The sequence below is a fragment of the Equus caballus genome, chromosome 9, assembly GCF_041296265.1.
Source record: "Equus caballus isolate H_3958 breed thoroughbred chromosome 9, TB-T2T, whole genome shotgun sequence".
Classification (NCBI taxonomy): domain Eukaryota; kingdom Metazoa; phylum Chordata; class Mammalia; order Perissodactyla; family Equidae; genus Equus; species Equus caballus.
Genome location: NC_091692.1, coordinates 24,713,672 through 24,735,525, shown reverse-complemented (window position 1 = coordinate 24,735,525; position 21,854 = coordinate 24,713,672). Strand labels below are relative to the sequence as shown.

Genomic DNA, 21,854 nt, shown 5'->3' with positions numbered 1-21,854 from the left:
CCTTAATTACCACATCTTTTCTGGGGAATCAACTCTTGATGAAACAACTATGCTTAGGGTAGCGGTTTCGTGCAAGAAAGTGATAGAAATGTAGCTGGGGATATGGGTGGTAGTATCATAGAAAAAGGAAGATAAATCATAAAAATAGTAGCGAGGATGGTGGTGAGATGATGGTATAAATGTCTACTACACTTTTTCATTGATATAACAGTATTTCATCTTTCATTTTCAGTTTGAACTCTCTTTCCCAGTACTTTTTTGGCCATATTACTTTAGATAAATGCATTTTAGATTCAAAATATATTTTCAGACAAGCTTGATTAGGATCTCAGTAAAAGGATATTTTTAAAGACATAAGAGGTTCTTTTGGCTGGTAAAGGGTAAGTAATATTATATTCATTAAAATGATGACAGTGAAACTATCCCATCGTGCAATCTCTACTCCCTTAGCTATATTGTTTTCAGATTCTTTGTTTCAATTTTCTGGGAATGTCATATAAATGCCTTATTTTCCATTATTAAAAAGAAAAGTTTCTATGTGATTTTCTAATTATTATATCTCTTGAGTCCCAGAGAAGAAGAATGGTAACCTCTTAAGGAATCTTATACAATTTGAAATCAATTTAATTTTTGTATTAGGTAGAACATAACATTTACTAAGTGTATGGATTATATCCAAGTAAATTAAGGAATGTCAAGATTGCCTTTATCTGGTAAAATGCACCCATTTCCCAAAAACTTTGCTTAGACATATTTTTTCTAATCTACTTTAGACATAAATATGTGTAACCAATTGTTCTAATTTGGAGATGAATTTTAATTTGCACAATATAGTCCAAAACCTCATGGAAAGAAACTATGACAACTGGGAACTGGAATAGCCCAGCTTTCAAAGAAACCGTATGTTGTCATGTGAGTGAAAATTTATCCACAATTGACCTTTTCTTTTTTATTTTAAAGGATGCTTTAGAAAACCATCTTGACTGAATGAGGCACAGCTAATGGGCCTGTGGTATTTAATGCCAGTTATCTCAGGAAAATTGAAACTCCACTAAAGGTAGGTTTGAACCCTTATGTAATGTGTTAGAGTATCCCATGACCTGGGGTAGAGCGGAACATTCCTTGGTCTTGCACTTTTTAAAAAGTAAGTGCTGTATGTTTTGTTAGAAGAGCTAATTATGTGTTTGGTCAGTGAAAAGAAATTATTTTAGTGAAGCAATGTGATTCCACTGGCAGACAACAGTTGTAGATTTTTAGGAAAGTTCAAGCCAGTGAGGTGTGAATTAGGGACTCTGTGAGTGTCACAAATGGCAACAAAAGGTAAGAAGTCTATGTGGTAGATATAACCCTTGCTGATGAGAGAATAGAGCCTCAAACAGGTCACAGTATGGCAGTTAATTCTCATCTAGAAGGCAAGGAATTTTTTGACAACTAGAACACTAGTTCCTGTGATATTGCCGTTTCTGACATTACAGTGTCCCCAGCTATTTTAAAAAATATTATCTTTGGGAAACTTTTAGACAGATACTAGAATAAAGGAAATATTAGACATTTCAATAGAATTTGTTTTCCTGATTTATTTCCTGTAATTTCCCCCACATTAATTTAGTTGTTCTTTGTCTGACATTGCAAGTTGTTTAGAAATGAAATTCATTCATGGCTATGAATTTTCCTCTAAAGAAACCTTTGGCTGAATTCCCTAAGTTTGATATGTAGTTCTAATTACAATTAATTTCTAAGTGTTCTGTAATTACAATTTTGATTTTTTCTCAAAAGTTAAGACTCATGTATTTGTTTCTCCCTTAGGTGATTGAATTTATTTTCCAAATGGTTAAATTTGTTTTATGCTTATACTTTTTATTAATTTTTAGTTTTATAATATTATTCTTGGGAATATTGATTCGTACAAGTTTTGCTTTTGTGTATTTATTGAGATGTTATTTGGAGCCTTACACTATGGTTTCCAAATATAGCTTCATTTTTCTTTAAAATCTGGGAGAACTAAAATTTGCCCTCCATAATACTGATTCAATTTTCTGTACCATCAATTATGTTATTTGTATCTTCCAGTGTGGATATCAGTTTTGTTAGTTTCTATCCCATCCTTTATATCTTCCATCTCCTTTTTCAATCTGTCCTATCCTTTTTCTATGACAACGCGCTTGTATTTCTATAGTCCATGGTTTTTGCATCTATAGAGTGTCAAAAATATTTTTTTGACATTTCTTTCTGGACTGTGTGGCAGATCATTTTCAAAGGTATACTTTTTCTGTAAGACTTCTGGATCCTGTTCTCTGTCTCTTGTTTTAAAAAATTTGTTTATAGATATCACATTGCTTTTTCTTCTCTGTTTATGCTCAAACAAGGCAAACTCTGAAAAGGATTCATGATTGGATTGTACTTGATCCACTCTCTGTTCACTTATTTTGTTGTAATCTATGGCAAGATGTCAGACTGACAGACACAGTTCATGGTCTAATTCCCAGTTTTGGTTAAGAGTTCACCTAGTACAATTCAGTTCTAATAGGTCAACATTTTTTTCTAAGCCCACTTCATTTGGAACATGAAAAGCTATAATACCCATCAAAAACTAGTACCAAGGCTCTTTTACTTTCTATAGTGTTTTATCTCTGGAGATAACTTCTTACAGAATACAGTGACCATGAACTTTGTCCTCTCTTTATTTTCTATTCAGTTGTATATAATTGGTAGTCTAAATATGTAGGAAAATGGAGGTTTAAGGTGTGGAAAAAATAGAATAAGGGTGAGGGAAGAAGTACTATGCTAGTTCTACATTCCGTACTTGAGAACAAAAAGGGCTGGCTACTCACTTTTCCAATTAGTAGAATCCATTATTGAGGAAATAAGATATGAAGATGCATGAAACATCATTACCATTTTTTTTGGAGTGAGTATCTGAGATATGCCATAAATGACAACTGAAATTTTTTCTTTCTCAGTCTAGTTTTGTATATATTGTAACTAATGTCAGTTCTTCCTAGATACTGGCATTATGTCTGGTGAAAGTCTGATTTTCCTTGTTGTAGTTTCCACTTTCTTTTAGAGATTTTAATGAAGAGTTATGAGAAGTTTTAATATGACTGGGATGAGGTAATCCTACTCATCAGATACTTCAGATACTCTTGGTTTATTTTCTTTTGAGGAAGATTAGTCCTGAGCTAACATCTGCTGCCAATCCTCCTCCTTTTGCTGAGGAAAACTGGCCCTGAGCTAACATTCATGCCCATCTTCCTCTACTTTATATGTGGGACGCCTGCCACAGCATGGCTGACAAGTGGTGCCACGTCCACACCTGGGATCCCAACTGGCAAACCCCAGGCCACCGAAGTGGAATGTGTGAACTTAACCGCTGTGCCACCAGGCTGGCCCCCTCATCAGATACTCTTTTGAACTGAAAATCTTTATAGATAGAACAGCAAAGAGAATAATCCATGGAAAAAAGAATATTAAATTAAATGTTTGAACTCTAATCTCTTCTATTAACTGCTGATATAACCATTGCAAGCCACTAATTAGTTTGGCATCTTAGTTTCCTTATCTGTAAGATAGGAGGATTAGAGTGTATGATCTTTACATTTCACTTATGTCTAAAATACATGATTTGTTGTCTTGTTTATAGATCATGTATTATGGAATCACATCTTCCAGACACAGGCAAAACTGATATTAAGACAAAAATAGGAACTTATTATTTATTTCCATTCACCCTCAGGGTGACCAGCTCAGGCAGACAACCTACTGGCCAGGGGAGCTTACTGGTTCTCCTTACTCCAGTCAGTCACAGGAGAAATGAGTCTGCTATGAACCATTTAAACTGATCTTTAAGTCTATAGTAGGGCATCTTGCTTATGCATCTTCTACATATATAGACAACAGCATGGTATCTCTGTTTATCTTGAGAAAGTGAAAGAACTAGATATTAGTGTAACATTGCTGATAAAAAACTCTTCTTATCTCCTGATGGAAAAAATAAACAATGTGGTTTTTAATTATTAAATGTTTCAGGTTTTGTACAATTTAAATTTATAAGAGGCTACCTTATTTAAGGGCAAAAATACTTTCCTGTAAATAAATATCTATTAATCAGAAACAATTTGACTATTTAAGCATACTCTATCTAAAGCTCATTTCTCATCTCACATAAAATTACTATATTTTCTTCTGACTTTGATCAAAGCTAAGAACAAGTTTTCATCAAAAATTGAAGTCTTCAAGAAAGTTGATGCCACTAGCTTTTTCTGTTGTGATTTTTAGAGAGCACTTATTTCAAATCTGAAGTAGTTTTTACTATAAATAACAATCTTCTAATAAATTCAGGTGTTTTTAATTTTAAGTACTTTTTCTTAGGAAGGTTAGCTAATATTTTCTCTATGTTCTTCAGATTTCATGTTCCAAGTGCAAACTTTTTATTTTCCTAGGAATCACAGAATATATTCATCTTTAAGTCAAGGTAAGACATGGGGAAGACAGAATTTTTGAACTTATTTTGGTAATAATTATGTAAATTTTGAAAGAAAAAAGGTGCAAGCCACTAATGGCACACACTGAGCTTGTGTTTAGTTAGAAAAGTCAGACAAGATTTATAAGCTAAAAAAATCTAAATCAGCCTAGTTTAGAAGGTCCTGTGCCAAAAATAAAAATTTAAAGAGGACTCTACCCTGTTTGCTTAGGACAATGTTCTCATAGTTTTCATGTTAAGAAGGAGTCTCACAATATTTGTCTAGCCTTGTGTGCACAGCTCATCATAAAGGCCTTTTTATTACAACTGGGTCTCCTATATTTTTGTCCAATAGCAGTTGCCTCTACCTGAATAGGGCCTAAGTAGAAGGAAAAACAATCACTGAGGGATTTTGAAAATAATGCTTACACACAATGGATCACATCATATTCAAAATGTACACATTCCCCGATTCATATCTAAAAGTCATCAGCAATCACATCAATAGAAAACTGACAAGAAAAATGAATGACAGATATCAAAACCATTGTGCAATGTGCATCCAAGTTACCCAAACTGTTGGCTACACAGAGTTGGAACCACTCTTTTGGATAAACGGAACTTTCCTTTAAAGTTAAAATCTTTGTGTTTGAACATTGGAGAAAAATACCCAGCCCTTGGAAATTTTAAGTGGTGGGTGGATCACTTGGAGACCCCATTTTCATTAGCTCCCCTTTATGATTGCACTGCTCAACTCAATACCTGCCATTTCTCTTTAATATTTTTTTTTGTTTCTTTGTCATGGTTAGACTATGATAATATGGAGTCGCTGAAGTTGTTGAGCATTGTTATCGAGTGTTGACTTTGTGTCAAATATTGAGCACTTTTCTATTGTATGCAATTCTCATGCTGCTGATACGAGGTAGCTGTCTCTCCATTGTCAGGTTCCATATGAGAGGATCTAAGAAGTGAAGCCATTTGCCCAGGGACGCAAGGTTGTTTCATGGTTAAAATGAAATAGATACCTTTTCTCTTTAAGAAGATAACTATTCTCTTACAAATAGAAATTTTCATATCTAAGGCCAAAAATTCTAAAGTACTGGCCCAGCAGAAAGTAAGCGCAAATCGTTTCTTAAAGCACAACTTAAGAGCACCGCCGCCATGTAGTCTAGCCTTCCTGGATTCTCCTTTCAGAGTACTTTGTAACTCTGGTGAAAGCGCTTAACGAATTATCTTTGTGCCTACGTTTAATCCCTTTTTTGTTTATTCTTTGAGATGAACCTTGACTTAGTCATTTCCCTAAAGCTATGAGCACAAGGGCTAGGTTGTTGAAATAATTTAAATATTTATTTCAAATGGAAGTCCAAAAGAGTTTACAGTTCTGATGATAGCCAAAAGGAAAAAAAGGCAAAACCAAAAACCCCAAAAAACCAGAACCCCGCAATTTCTCATTGCTATTTCACCTTTTTCATCAACACTGGAATAGGGCCAAATATCCAAACTAATGGGAAATTTTACACTTCAAATATAAATCTGCCAGCCTCTAAAAAGTAGGCTATTTTTGATCCAAATCCTATGTCCATCCTTTAAGCAAGTAAGTAGTCAAGATTACAAATAAATGCAGAAGATAAACCTGACATTCATCTCAAAATTTTTGCGAAGTCTTTTATTAATGTGAAATATATTAGACTGAAAAAAATATTTAGAGTATAATTGCAGACTGGAAAGGAGATCAAAGTTTAATAAATATAATAAATGTTATATAACATTTTGGTGATTGGGTATTTGGAATATGAGTGATTAAAAAAATATTTTTCTGCATTTTTAACCATTTATCTGTAAATATTTGTTGAAATCTGACAATGTGCCAGGAACTGTTCAGAGACAGAACCATCCTCTTGCAAACAGAAATCCTCCCTATACGGGCCATCTGTCAAACTGCTTCAGCTCTTCTTCTACTCACTGTTGCAGGAACTGATATGCTACATTTCTCTTTTCTTTCTCTCTGTGTCTCTTTCTAATAGAACCTTTATTCAATATTTTAACATCCTGGAAAGCGCTCCCATCTTAAATCACACACACACACGCATACACACTGGACTCCCATATCCTCCTCCAGCTACTCTTGTTGCTATCCGTGTTTATTTCATGTCACCAGTTCCTCATCTCCAACTCTTTCCTCATTCCATTACAACCTGACTTCCACCCACATGATTCCAACAAAACGCATCTTACTAAAGCCACCAAAGTTCACCATTAATCCAAGTCCAGTGAACGTAGCAAATTTTCATTGTGCTTGACTCCACAGCTAAATCTGACACTGCTGACCACTTCCTACTTCTTGAAAAAACTCTTTCCCTTGTTTCTTTTCTTCATAACCCTCCCATGGTTTCTTTAGGTAACACTTGCAAGCTCATCCTTTTTTGTATTATATTTAAGTATTGAGGATCTTAAGGCTCACTCTTACACCACTTTTATCACAATGTTTTTTGTCTTGGCAATCTTACATCATTTTAAATTACTATCTACATGTGATTTTTAAAAAATACATTAACCACACATATTTAAAGTGTGCAATTTGGTAAATTTTGATCTAGGTGCACACCTGAGAAACCATCAACATAATCAAGATAGTAAATGCATCCAGCACCACCACAAGTTTCCCATGCCACCTCTCTCTACCTCCTCTGGGCAACCACTGATCTGCTTTCTGTCACTATAGATTAGTTTGTATTTATAAGAGTATTATATAAATGGAAGCCTCTAGCATGTATGATTCTTTTTGTCTGGCTTACTTGTTTTGAGATTCATTCATGTTGTTGCAAGTTAATGCTTTTTATTGCTGAGTAGTATTCTGTTGAATGGATATGCTATAATTGACAGGCATTATCTGATGATGGATATTTAGGTTGTTTTCAAGTTTTGGCTATCGCTAATGAAGCTGCTATGAACATTTGTAGTAGTTTTGTATGGACACACTTTCTTTTCTCTAAGGTAAATATCTAGGAGTGGAATGGCTGGATCATATGGCAGGTATATATTTAACTTCTTACTTATTTTACATTTTAAAAAACTGTCAAACTGTTTTCCTAAGTGGTTATACCATTTTCCATTCTAGTCATAAGTATGTGACAGTTCTAGTTCCTTTGTAGCTTTACTAACACGTATTATGGTCAATCTTTTTAATTTTAGCCATTCTAATCTGTGTGAATCTCATTATGGTTTTAATTTGCATTTCCCTAATGACCGAAGATGTTGAACATATTTTCTTGTGCTCATTTACTATCCATATGTCTTTTTTCTTTTTTTGAGGAAGATTAGCCCTGAACTAACATCTGCTGCCAATCCTCCTCTTTTTTGCTAAGGAAGCCTGGCCCCGAGCTAACATCCATGCCCCTCTTCCTCTACTTTATACGTAGGACGCCTACCACAGCATGGCTTGCCAAGTGGTGCCCCGTCCACACCTGGGATCTTAACCGGTGAACCTTGGGCCGCCGAGAAGCTGAAGGTTCGAACTTAACTGCTGTGCCACCGGGCCTGCCCCTCTGTATATCATTTTTGGTGAAGTGTCAGTTCAAAGTTTTAGGATACTTGTAAAAATTGGGGTTACTTTTTTCTTATTATTAAGTTTTGAGAGATTTTTTTTAATATGCTGGTACAAGTCATTTATTATATATATTCTTTGAAAATATTTTCTCCAACTCTGTCTTTATTTTTTAAAAACATTGTCTCTTGAAGAACCGATGTTTTTAACTTTTAAAGAAATTAACTTATTATTGTTTTTCTTTTATGGACTGTGTTTTTTCGGTATTATATATAATAATTCTTTTGCCTATCACAAGGTCATAAAGATTTTCTCCTATGTTCTCCTCTGAAAGTTTTATAGTTTTGGATTGACGTTTAGGTCTATAATCCATTTCTAATTAATTTTCGATTATGGTCTCAGGTATGAATTGAACAACTTCTCCTTCTCTTCCCCTCCCCCTGCCTCTTCCACTTTTTCACTTTTTCTTTCTCCTCCTCTTTTTTCCTCTTCTTCTTTTGCATCTGCATATCTATTGCTCTAGCACCATTTATTGAAAAGACTCCTTTCTTAACTGATTTGCCTTTGCAATTTTGTTAAAAATCAGTAGATCATATATGTGTGGATCTATTTCTAGAGTTTCTATTTTGTTTCTTTGGCATATTTGTGTTTTGATGCTAATACCACATTATTTGGTTGCTGTAGCTTTATAACAAGTCTTGAAATGAGGTAACGTAAGCCCTTCAACTTTGTTCTTATTCTTAAAATTTGTTTTAACTTTTCTAGGTCCTTGGCGTGTCTACATGAATGTTAGAATCAGCTTGTAAATTTCTACAAAGAAGTCTGTTGGGATTTTGATTAGGATTGTCTTGAATGTATAGATCAATTTGGGAAGCATTGATCTTCACAACGTTAAAGCTTGTGATAAATTAATGAGGTATATCTTCCCAAGTATTTAGGTTTTCTTTAATTTCTCTCAAATATATTTCATTGTCACTGTACAAATCTTGCTCAATTTTTGCCAGAATTTTCTCTTATTCATATTTTTGTTGCTATGATAAATGTTATTGTTCTTTGTATTTCAATTTCTGATTGTTCATTTCTAGTACATAGAAATACAATTGAATATATAGAATATATAGAAACACAATCAATACAGAAATACAAATATATAGAAATACTATTATAGGATTATCTTTGCATAGTTCCCACGTCTCTAATTGACCCCCAAATATTAACCCTTGTCAGAATTTCCTGTTAGAAATTTCCAATGTAAATGAGTTCATCCATATCAGAACATAACCCATGTAATTCTCTCAGTGGTAATAAAATGAGTAAATCTTGTGTATTTTGACTCAAATTTTTAGCCGAATAATTTATGGTTTAACTGTTTCATGATATACTTTAACTTATTTTCTGAGTATTGTTCTGACTGTGCTCTAGAATTTTGTTTGTTAAGAATCCATTTGGAATTTTAATATTTCACAGGATGAATTAGTTTTACAATCTAATTGAAAGGATACAACCTGGGACCAGCCCCATGGTATGAGCACCATAGTATGAGCCCTTTCATGTGAAAAAGTACTGAGGATCCTTTGATGACCATCAGTAACTATTATCCAAAGAACAACTCCAACTGTCAGGCTTATAGTCCTTGCAAAATCCTCAAATCCAAGAGAGTCATTCCCTGAGTCATGGCTGTATGCCAGGTTGCTCTGCTGAGTGATTTCCTAGCTATCTATGGATGGGCCAGATTTCTGGTGTATTGAGCGAAAATTGGAAAGAATTTCTTTTAGTCTTGCTACTTGGAGTTAGCCTCATTTCATGTTCAATATGCAGCAGATATTGAGGGCTGTCCAAATGTAATTCATACTGTTGACACAAATAATCCATAATCAATCTATTAATCAAAATGAGAGTGAATTTATTGTGATCCAGATCTGAGAACTAGCCTAGGCCTTCCTTCCCCAAGGAAGGAAGAGCACTAAAGAAGCAGGGTATACAGAGTGGTTATATACAGTCTTGGAACAAAGAGCATACATCACATATGATAGGAATGTCCCTTTTACAATAGTCACAGTATTGCTTTGCTGGCACAGCAGATCAGTGAACACAGTAGATTGGTAGTCACAGGGTGAGTGGTCACAAGGTCACAAGCAGGTCAGTAATTAATCCTCAGTTTAGGGAGATGCTTATCCTTAAAGAAATGCTGATATGAGGGGAAGCTACATCCCTATATTTAAGGGCATCATTTTTGTCTTTGCAAGATAAGAAATACTGAAAGAAGATGTACAATGTATGCTTAACAGGCCACATGAGGCCCTTTTGGAAAAGCAAGATCAAGCTGAATTAGTTTTAAACCAAGTGGCTTCCTCATATACTCCGGTATCCTATTGCTTGTCATTTATTGATCAATATTCAAGAGAGTTGCATTGTGGTCAACATCTTTTTGATGCTGTAAATCTAGTTATTAGTCTAAGTCTTTCTATTTATTCCTTAGAGAAACAATATACAAGGAAACAATACATGAAAGTAGATAAAATATCATGAATGTTATCAAGTCTAGGAGTTACCTGCAGTGGTCAGTTTCTCTAAATATTAGAATAATACTTTTAAAAGCTTTAGTTTAATCTCTAGATTAAACTAAAGATTAACTACTCTCTAGATTAGTTAGGGATTCTGAGAATACTAGAAGAGTGTTTTAAACAAATTATATCTTTCTCCCATCAATTGCCCAAGATTACTTGCCAAGAAGGTTAAAGACCTAGGATTTCAACCCAGTTGTCTGAATTATGAGATTACTTGTAAGAAACATTTTCCTTGTATCAGGTTGCATCCTTTTTTTTTTAAGATTTTATTTTTCCTTCTTCTCCCAAAAGCGCCCTGGTACGTAGTTGTATATATTTTCAGTTGTGGCATGTGGGATGCCACATCAGCATGGCTTGATGAATGGTGCTAGGCCCGCATCCATGATAGGAACCTGTGAAACTCTGGGCTGCCAAAGCAGAGCAGGTGAACTTAACTACGAGGCCATGGGGCCAGCCCCTGGTTGTATCCTTTCAATTAGATTGTAAAACCAATTCATTCTGTGAAATATTAAAATTCCAAATGGATTCTTAACAAACAAAATAGTTGATTCAAATGGGAAAATCAGCATGAAGACCATTGCTACAACATAAAATTTCAGGAAAAATTCACTAACTTCAAATGTCTAGGGAGATCTGAGGGTCAGAATTAGGCTCAGAATGAAAAAGACCCATGTGGAAGGTCAATTAAAAAATCAGTCTATTAAAATTTCGAGTATAGTTGCTGTGTTTCTTAAACTTGGGGACTTGTAAACCAAAGGAGAATGAAGATAAAGGTCTGACCGTGAAAACATTTAGGAAAATCATTCCAGACTTTGACACCAAAAGAAATGCTCTTCATTAAGCCGTCGGCATGATGAGTGCAGATACTTGAGTGCTGTTATGAGAAATGAGTACTGGAAGCATAGCACCTTCTAAAACCCAGGACGTCTCACTGTAGCTTTTCTGAAAGCCACAGCAATATTCAGGATATAGTAAATATTATCTTTACCAAACCAAAACAACAAATGTCTATCAATATTCTGGAAAAAAATTATTTGGTGATGTCCTGTAATTACTGATTGAATTAGTGAATCAAAAATGAGATTCCATTTTGGGTCTCTATAAACTGTATTTGATATCAAAATATGTTGTTACTTTCTCAGTTTACAAAAATAATTTGCTATTTTTAACTGCTTTGAGGTGAAATCAGCTTGGAATAATATGACCTGCATTACATTTTGCTTTTATGTCATGAAAGTTATAAAGAGGATTTACTGTCTTTTATTATTAAAACTCCAGCTCTGGTTCTAGCCATTATATTTCCTAATTATGCTCCGAGGATGGTTTCTTATCAAGGTAGTTTACTTATGAATAATGTTCTTTGTGTGGTGGACAAGTTAGATTGCTTCTGACATCAGCCAGCAGTAAATTAGCTTCCAGTTTGGCTGTGTTCTAGAAGACAGAAAGATTTACTTTGTCAACATCCTTGCATTCAGACGAAAATAACTTCCTGTAGGTTTGATTTGCTTTTTCCCTGAGGCACAGGACACTTTCTAGAGTTCTAACCCTATTATACTTGCCTTTTAAGGAGACAAACTATATTTTTCTATACCTCAGGTTGTAAAATTTTTTGTGTTTTTTTAAAACTTACTTAAACTGATACTGATTAATCATGTTCTTTTAACAATAAGTGACAGTTGGCTAGGAAGTCAGAACATGACCAGGTGCTCAAGAAGTCCACAAAAGTAAATTCTAGAACATGATGTAAAATGATTAAAGTAAAAAACACTGGATTCCAAGTTGGTACTAAAAGTTGAGAGATAATCAGACAATATGGTGGTAGAAAGAAAAATAGCCATTTCCTTACGGATACTATTACTCAGGGGAAATAATTTTGATGAAGTGTGATTCATGCTAGTAAGCAACTTGCTACGAGATTTTAGTGGCATGACTGGTATTTTTTAAAAGCATACATGTTAGGATTAAAATACCCTACTGTGAAGTATGGAAATTTTAGGTGTTATTTTAAATTGAGCTTCTTAACTTCCTAAAGATTAACTGAAAAAATAACATAATGCATTTATTTGAAAGTACATTAATTGTGGAAGATGAATTTATTAAGGTGGGACAATCATTTAGAAAAATAATTGCTACGAATAGCATTTTTTGATTTTTAGTGGATTAGCTCTTTGTAATGTTAGAAACTTACCAGTATGAAATAAATTATGATGTTAAATGTGTTTCTGTAGTTTTAATTAAGAAGATCACGGCAAACATTGCTAATAAGCCCAGAAGAATTTCAGCTAATGTAAGGGAGAAAAAGAAAAAACCTAACAACCTCAACTCAGTTCAAATAACATTGACATCGTGTTGACTTTGCTTTGAAGTATATCCCTTCTATTTCATGCATTAGTATTCCTCAACACTTAGCTTATACTTGACTTTCTCAGAACTTCTCTTTGGTTGCAAATTCAGCACATGGTCTTTTAATGGAACACAGCTGGGTCAAGGTAAAATGAAGTTATCTATTTGTTTCCCAAAGAGTATCTTAAAAGCCATATAACACCTACGTGAAAAAAAATACTGAATTCAAATACTTCATAGTAGAAAAGATGTGCCTTTGGTTTAAAAGATGGCATTTTGCCAAACTGGATGATTTGTTTTCATTAGCGCACCAGCTAAACAATCTGTCTCCATGGATTTCCACCCTTGTTTTTGTGTGTGTCCTGTCACCATCAACACTAGCTCCTAGCACAGAGTTAAGAGTTCATTGCTGGGCAGTGCAAGCCAAGCAGTAAGCGGGAGACCCAGCTTAACAAGAAGGAATGTTGCGTAGACCAGGAATGCTGGACCATGTGGAGGCTGAAGGAACAGTTAGAAAAGAGGGCCCACCGGTTGGAAATAAAGTCGGAATAATCCTGAGCATCCAGGTAAGACTCAATCCAGAAAAGCATGCTGGGAGACAGCTTACAAAATGCAGAGTAGATTTAAACGGAAGAGGGAAAGTGGGCCATGTTGTCCAAGGAATCCATCTGATGGATACAAGGCTAGGGAGAATGGGGACAGTGCCCAGAAGCTGAGAAATGGGCTGGCAAGGAAACGTAAACGACGAGTCAGTCAATGAGCTGGAATGTCAGACATGTTTCTTCCCCGGACTTCAGTGCTCTTGGGGAAATAATGAGTAAAAGACAGGTCGATAAAGGAGCTCCAGGTATTTAAGGTAGTTGGAATGAAAGCTCCAAGAGCATATACAAGGGCAAGGAAGGAAAGCTAAGCTCAAAGATGTGATAATAATAATAAAAGCAAATATTCTTTTTTCTCTACTGTGTGTCACACAGTGAACTAAGCCAACTACACATCTTCTCATTTAATCTTCAATATTGCTTCAGAGAGTACTACCATCCCCAGTTTAGGGATGAATAAACCAAAGCTTCAAGAAGTTAAGGAATTTATTCTTGATCACATAGCTAATAAACAGCAGTGTCAAAGATTAAACCCAGACATTCTGACTACCTGTTTTTGCCTAGCATCTGTGCTACTGTGGGGCGGAGGATATCAGGGTATTTTCAGACTTCAGGTATTGGAAGCCTGGAAACATTGATGAATGGCTTGACTTCTTGCTCTTCACAGATGGGATAGAGGAAAGGAGGGAGCTGGGAAGGGCAGTGGTGCACGGCAGAACATGACCGTCATAAATAGAACCTGAGAGGAAGCAGCACGGGCAAAATTTGGACTCTTTCCCTTCTCTCAGAACTGGGGAAAATGAGGATGACTTGTATGTGGGGATACAGCAGGGGTTATGCCATTCTTGATTTTGAGGAAGGAGTCAAGGTAGTAGGTTTTATAGATGGGAGATGAAAATAATGAAGAATTCCAAAAGGTAAGAGCTGAACTAAGTCCCAGGAACAGGGCCGTGATCCTAGGAGTGAGGGAGCAGATCAGCAGGAATGGGAATCTGATTTCTCACTGCGTGCTCAGGAAGTGTAGGGGAGACAAAATGTTTGGGTGGGGCTGAGCAGACAGAGGCTGACCATCATATTTCTCCAATGATTACTGTAAATTTGATACCTATAACCAGATAGATAATGACCTCACATAGTTGTTGTAAACATAAAATGAGATAATATAGGTAAAATAGCTTGATAGTGTCTGGAATGTAATATATATCTAATAAATAATAGTTTTCTGATTTAGAAGTCAGTAAGCCTAAGTAAATAGCTATTTAGTGATAGATTCAGCTTATTGGAATCAGAGTTTTGCCCTTTAAAATATATTGCCTGATCTGAAATTGTTTCACATATTTGTTTCAATAAGATAATAAGAAACAAGAGGGGCAGGGACTATGTGTTATTTACATAGTTATATGTTGCACTACACCTATCTTTATATTTTATATGTAATTCATGAACAGAAAACACTTCTTGTTTGTTTACCCTACCTGAATGCGTGCGTGGGCGCGCGCGCGCGCACACACACACACACACACACACACACTTCTTGTTTGAGTCAATACATTAATTCTATCTCAAATATGCCAAGGCTTTATTTTAGAGTCTAAGACACAGTATGTTCAAAACCTCAAAAATCACCTTTTAATTTCCATTTGGCTTTTGTGAAAAGTGTCATCTAATTCCCACAAATACAGCTGGAAAGGTACAATGCAGATTTTCACACACTTAATTAAAAACCCTCCATCGTGTGTAGAAGGAATCTTTCAGAGCTAAAGGCAGTCCAGTCCTGATTTTAGTCAGTCTTTTGTCTCCCTTCTCAGATTAAAGGCGTAATAAGAGCATACAATCGTTGAATTAAAATGTGAATAAGAAATTTTATCCAGATTGGACTATTAATTATTTTCCTTTTGGTTGTCTATCTCTTTAGAGGGAAATGATTTTGTTACTTATTATTATAATATAGGTATTATTTTCTCAAACAACATAAAACTTTTTTCTAATACTTTCACTTTTTTTCAAGACTTGAGCAGAGGGTTAAATTGTGATTATAATGAATTGCTGCATTTAATTGAACATTTTAAAATGTGGCCAAGATTAATGTCACTATAAATCTTTTGCTAAACATAGACATTTTCAAACTACATTTTTATATAAATATAGATATTTTTATACTCTAGAGAAAGTTCTGGTTTTAAGAACTGCCTATTTTCTGATTTCCTCTTCCTCTGGATTGACCCTGATATCCTCAAAATTTCAACAAAGGACTTGGCTGTCTCTGCTCCTTTTATTACATGCGCTCCTTTGGGGAACTCACCCATACTCATGCTTTCAATGACCAAGTGGATATAGCTGACTCCCAACTCTACCTAGCTTGGGACAATTTCTTACTCTGATTATGATGCCATATGTCCGGTAGGCTACCATACTACCTCTCTAGCTGAATATCACACCACCAAATCTTCATGCCCATTGTGCTGAGTTCCTTCATCGCTCACACAGAGAGCATTAGCAGAGCCAATCTCATCTTCCTGATTTCCATAGTGAATGCCCTCACACAAGCTAACATTGTCTTATAAGCAAACTACTCAAACAGACTGACAAAATTTTAGTGTGCTCAGCACATAACTTCTATGATAATTTGCTTCAGTTCTTACTTCTTCACATTATTGCACTGCTCAAGAAGTCCACCCTTTGGCTGGTATAGATAATCTACAATTTCCACGTATTTTATTCATTGTTCTCAATACACAGGTGGTCATCCTATGTATTCCCATCATCCTTGTACTCCCCCTGTGCCCATGCCTACCATATTGTATCATAATTGCTGGTTCTGGTAGGTAGAATAATGCCCACCCCTCTTGATAACTATGTCCTAATTGCCAAAAATCTGTGAATTTGTTACTATTCATGTCAAAAGGGATTGTGCAGAAGTGAGTAAGTTAAGGATCTTGAGAGGGGAAGGTTATCCTAGATTCAGGTGGGCTCTATGTACTCACAAGAGTCCTTACAAGATGGAGGCAAAAGCGGCAGAGTCAGAAAAAGTGATTTCCAAGAGAAGTGAAAGAGGAGGGGCGGATCATGAGCTTGAGGGAAACAGAGAGAGAGATTTGAAGATGCTATGCTTTGGGCCTTAAAAATGGAGGAAAGAGCTATGAGCCAGGAGTACAGGCAGACTCTAGAAGCTAGAAAAGGCAAGGAATGGGCTCTCCTCCTCTAGAGTCCCCAAAAGGAACACAGCTTTGCTGGCACCTTGATTTCAGTCCCATAGGGACCATTTTTGACTTCTGACTGCCACAAACTGTAAGATGTAGGTTGTTTTAAACTGCTAAATGTGTGGGAATTTGTTACAGCAGCAATAGAAAACTAATGCATTTGTTGATTTGTTTTTTTCTCTTACTAGACTGTAGGCTCCATGAGAGCAAGGCCATGTGGGTCTGATTTATTATTACACTCATAACCCAAGAAGAGAACCCAGCATGTTAATGCACAAAATAAATGTGTTAGATAAATAAATGTTTGATATTCCAAATGTGGATTAATAATCCCCATACCTGATCCTTTATTTTCGTTGTGTCTTCCTGCCTGGAACTTTTCAAACTTCCTCCCTACCAATAAATTTCCAATGCTTCTCTCAATGTCTAGATTAAAAATGTATCTTCCCCAATAAGGTTTACCAGACAAGCCATTTTCAAATTTGATCATTTCTCAGCACTGAAATTCCCATTTTCACTTGCTCTTATCATCTTTTATTTGTTGGTTTGCAGTGTGAGTTGTTTTCTAGTTGTTTCCTGTATTATGTTTACCTTTTCATGTAAACTATATTTTTTTCAAATCAAATTGCATATTATCTACTTCTTGAAACCATTTACTATACTTTTGTTTGTAACTTGGTTTCCCAAGAAAGTTTTTTGTTTGTTTTTAAGGAACTGCTGAAGAAAAGTTGACTTTGATTTTCGTTGTTTTGTTGTTGTTGTTTCAGACAAAGAGTCTGTCCCATTTCCTTTCAATACCACTCTGACAACTTGCCCTAGGTCCATGACATCATCTTGAGTGTTTTCTTCTACTTTTGCTCTCTAAATTTTAAAGGTTGGATATACAACTGGCCAGGTTTCTTAAAAAAAATATTTTAACAGCTACATTAGCAAAGTGACATATTTTTGGTAAATTTTTTGTTAAAATATTTCATGGTTATTAAACATATCAGATTTCCTTCACTATTTAACTGAAACTAGAATTATTGTAGTGTAACTCCAACAATTACTACAGTTCGTAAAGCACTAAGGGGAAAGAAGATATTAGGTAACTAGCCAAGCATGGAGCACAGAGTCTGTTGTAAATTTCAAAGGTGAATTTATCACAAATCACTAGATTTAGAACATAAAATATCCTTGTGCATGAAGTATACAAAAAGTACTACATTCTTATATTACACATGCCCTATAGCAGTACAGTAGCAAACTAAGTTTAGGAAAGCTTACCAGCTTTTCCTTCCAGTTATCAAGAACCAAATGTCTGTCTTCAACTATTGCTTAAAACACCATGAGGAAAGAATAACATCCTAAGTACAGATTCAGTTTTATGATGATCACATGAAGGAAGCTATATTTATAATCTCCATTACAGAGTGTCTTCTGGGAGATGGTGAATATAGCAGTCTGCATTTATGCTGTACACTGATAATGATATCATCTTTATCCAATAACCCAAGAAATCAACATTGCTATTTTTGAACAAAAGATAGAAAACAACCTGAAATTACTTAGGTCGCAAATAAGAGTTCTATTTTTAGCCTTGCAATAGCTCCGGGAAGAAATTGGTGAATTTATAGAGCATAATTTGGTTATTTGTGGACAAACTCCAGTTAAAAAATTAGAAAACATTGTATAAAACCATGAATATCAAACAAAAACCAGATAGGATAGGCTGTCAGAGAGAAATTAAGTTCTATACCAAAAAAAGAGAGCGTGAGTTTGCAACTGTCTATAAATACACTAGTTACTAAATATCAGATGGAATAAATGACTTGTTTAATATTGCTTAACCGCAAAGAATGTTTATAAAATGTCAACCAAAAATATCTGGTGTAATGATTATATTAATTAGATCTCTAAAGCTGAATTGCTAATCATTAGACCTTCTCCAGAAACTAATAGACATCAAACACTTGTTGTTTTCTACCCATGGAAATAAACTGAAACAAATTTGTGTCAAAGGAGAATCTGAAAACTTACATCATAAAATGCAAGTAGTTATTTTGTACATTTTTATGTTTTATTTAAAAGGACAGAGGTAGAGTTGGGGGCATAGGGAATATGAGGCTCTGATTTCACGTTTGAGCTACTTTTGGTCTAGTCAGTCAGAAGAAGTACTTTGAGTATATTCTGACAGAGAAAAAGAGGGAAGAAAAATAAGCAAAAATGGAGAGGAGAGATGCAGCCATGTGAAGGCTCAGAAAAGAATATATATTCTGTATGGTACACAATTGTATCAGTTGCTTACTGTCTAAAATGACTGAATTGAAAGGAAAATACATGTACCTCTTATCCTTTTCTTCCCCTTAAGCTCAGCTTTAATGATCTGCAGTCTCCTTATATGTAATTAAATAAATAGAAAGATAAGAAAAAAAGATACATATGTAGGCTCTATAATATGATCATTTAAAAGTAAGGTGGAAATAATTTAATTTAGTACGATTATATTTGATCTGTAATATGGCTTCACATCTCACCAAGAAAGTGATTACTTCGTTAAGAAAATTAGAATTTTTTTAAGTAGAACATTTGTGTCTTGGGATCTAGTGCTTAAGATAACCACTTCTTAGGTAGAAGATTCTAGAATCAACTTGACTTTCTACCTCACTAACTGCTATTTCTAATACAAAGTTGGGAGTACTAGGAGATATATTTTCTGGATGAAAGGCAATCAGGTTTATATAACTTAATTACCATTGTTCTTTAGTGTCATACAATGGCCTTTGGATATGAATTTACATTGCCACAAATAAAAGATAGAAAATTAATTTTTGCCTTCTAGCATTAAAGTGGCCTGGTGATAAAATAAACAGGAAAGAATATTGACATCATTTCAAGCTATTTTACTTAAATGTCTAAATATTCTTGCTAAGTTTTCCCTAACTTGAAGAACTGAATATTCCTTCTACTCATAGGTTTAATATAAGTTTGAACATAGATATTTAACTTCTTTTTTGCCATTATTATTTGTCACAAATATCTCATTCTTTATCATCTGTTGTCAATATATGACTGAAGAATATATTATGGCTGCCTTTAGCTTAGATTATTTCATGGACATTTTAAAAGTAAGGTATTTTGCACAAGACTTACTCAGAAATCTGAGCATCCATACATGCTAGCTCTCCCCCTTTTAAAACAACTATCCCCATGTATTGTGCATAAGCCAGTAAATAAAATCTTACCCTATCCATGTTATATCTAAACTTCTTCTTTTGAAGTTGAAAGAACAAATGTAGGAATGGATTTTACTTAATCACTGCTGAATAGCTAAGGCATTTTTCCATCTCTGTTTATGATTCTCCACTTTCTTCATATGAGAGTCTATATTCCCATTACAGGACACCAAAAAGAGAAAATCAAGCAATTAAACAGAAAAAATTCTTAAAGTTCTAAAAATTTTAGCTTAAGAAATTTCCTGAAGTAAAAGATGGCTTGAAACTACTTATTGAAAAAGCCTACTACATTTACTAGAAAAATCAACACAATAGCTGCAGTAGGTAGCCTCTAAAATGGCTCCCAATGATTCCTACCTCCTAGTATTCAGTCCTTGTGCTTTCCCCTCCTCCTGAGTGTGAGCTGGACCTAGAGAGTCACTTCCAATGGATAGAACACAGCCCTCAAGATTAGGGTAAAAATGAATGTGACTTCCACCTTGTTCTCTCTCTGTCTTTCTCTCTTTCCCTACTACTCCCCCAACACACCCCACCCCTCTTTCTGTAGGCAAAGCAAGCTGCCATGTTTTTCATAGTCCTTTAGCCAGTGAGGAACTGAGACCTCCCAATAGCTACATGAAAGACCGAGGAATTGGCTCTTCTGAAGCCAACAGCCATGTGAGCGGCTGGGAAGTGGATTCCCCCTAGTCAACCACTGAGATGTCTGCAGGTCCAGCAACACCTTGATTGCAGCCTGGTAAGAGCTCCTGAGTCAAAGGCAGTCTATCAAGCCAGGTTTGGATTACTGACTCGTGGAAACTGTGAGATAATAAATGTTTTTTGTTTTAAGCTGCTAAGGAAAAGATAACTAACATAATGAATAACACCAAAATGTATGCTACTAAAAATATTGACAACCAGGAAATGACTAAGTGACTTCAGAAAAAAAAACCAAATTGTCATCAGTTTTTAATAGCAATATCTTATGATAAATAAGAAAAGGAAATATGACCTACAATTTTTTTTAAAGGTAGGCTTTTTTTTTATGAGAAAGATTGGCCCTTAGCTAACATCTGTCACCAATCTTCCTCTTTCTTTTCCTCCCCAAAGCCCCAGTGCATAGTTGTATATCCTAGTTGTATGTCCTTCTAGTTCTATGTGAGATGCTACCTCAGTGTGGCTTGATAAGCAGTGCTAGGTCCACACCCAGGATCCAAACGGCGAACCCCAGGCCACTGAAGCAGAGTGTGCAAACTTAAACACTACACCACTGGGGCAGCCCCTGACCTATGAATTTTATATCTAGGATATCAGGGAATGTTTTATCATGAGCCTTTTCTAAGGAAGTTACTATTGCATTAGTTCCAGACAATCAAAATCTTGAGTAAAACATTGACATAAGGGTTCATGCTGAAGATGCACATTGTACTGCAGGAAAGTGTTCTGCTCTGACCTGACTTTTCTAGAAGGGATTTTTGTCCATTCCCATACTGTAACCTGGAAACTCTGTCCAGTTGATAATCTCCTGGGACATGCATCCAATTATGTTGATAGTTTTGTCTGATACAAGTAGGTTTTGTTTTGTTACTCAGTTTTCAAAACTATGAGGTAAAATATTAAAAAAAGTAAGTAAACAAGTTTACAAAACTGGAGATATGATTTTCTATCCAAAGTGGAAAAGTCTCCTGATTTGTGGGCATTGAGTAGAACTCTCAGGAGGATCTTACCTCAGTGGGAGGAAACACCATCCCCAAAGTGACATGGTTTTGTTCGCACCTAACAAATCTTAATATTAAGACCTGATAAGATCTAATGGTTTCCAAGCAACTTAACAGTATCCCAAATCAAATCGCAAGAATACTTATAGCTATATAAAAATATCCAGCATCCAACAAGGTGACATTCATAAGTTTTGTCATTCAATCAAAGATTACCAGGCAAGAGGAGA

The 21,854-nt window shown here is 35.2% G+C and overlaps 1 long non-coding RNA gene across 6 annotated transcripts in view; it reads left to right on the top strand.

The window, feature by feature from the left end:
- Window positions 1–13,305: 13,305 nt before the first annotated feature.
- Window positions 13,306–21,854, top strand: part of LOC111774944 (uncharacterized) — a 188,860-nt gene continuing 180,311 nt past the window's right edge. For all 6 annotated transcript variants that reach the window (XR_002810297.2, XR_011421274.1, XR_011421269.1 and 3 more), the window contains exon 1: window positions 13,306–13,479. This is a non-coding gene — a long non-coding RNA (uncharacterized lncRNA). The remainder of the gene's footprint in view (window positions 13,480–21,854) is intronic.